Genomic DNA, 555 nt, shown 5'->3' with positions numbered 1-555 from the left:
GCACCAGGATGAGATGGATGGGTGTAGAGTTCTCTCTATATATTTCATTTGCTGGACTTAAAATACGTCATAAATAGGGGGTGTAGCTCAGTGGTAGAGCGTTCGCTTTGCATGTGAAAGGCCCCGGGTTCGATCCCCGGCACCTCCACAGTTATTACTTTTTCCAGTGGAGATAAAAAATAATGATATTTTGGTTAAAAATTTCAAAAAGCAAATTTTTAAGGGATGCAACAAAAATTATCTCTAGTGAATTTGGCAGCTGAATTATTTGAACACTAATAAGATGTGAATAATTTTTAAATATTCAAAGAAAACATATTCCTTATAGAAAGAAAAGGGTAGCTGCAAGTAAAAAAACAGGTTGGTTCACAGAGAATATAAGAGCTAATATATTAAAAAGACATAAGAAAATTAAATCTACTGGTATGACAAGAGATTTAGAAGATTATAGAAGATCAAGACGATTGGTCAAATAGGAAATTAGGACATCAAAAAGGGTGTATGAGAAAAGGTTGGCTAAAAATATAAACATTAACAGTAAGGATCTCTTTAAAT

General features: G+C 33.0%; 1 non-coding gene across 1 annotated transcript; it reads left to right on the top strand.

Annotated features, from left to right (window-relative positions):
* Positions 1 to 76: 76 nt before the first annotated feature.
* Positions 77 to 148, top strand: Trnaa-ugc. The gene has a single exon. It is a non-coding gene; the product is annotated as a tRNA-Ala (tRNA).
* The last annotated feature ends 407 nt before the right edge of the window (positions 149 to 555 follow it).

The sequence above is a fragment of the Limulus polyphemus genome, unplaced genomic scaffold (genome assembly GCF_000517525.1).
Source record: "Limulus polyphemus unplaced genomic scaffold, Limulus_polyphemus-2.1.2 Scaffold134188, whole genome shotgun sequence".
Classification (NCBI taxonomy): Eukaryota; Metazoa; Arthropoda; class Merostomata; order Xiphosura; family Limulidae; genus Limulus; species Limulus polyphemus.
Note: the sequence above shows the minus strand (reverse complement) of the source record. Positions and strands in the feature narration are given on the sequence as shown.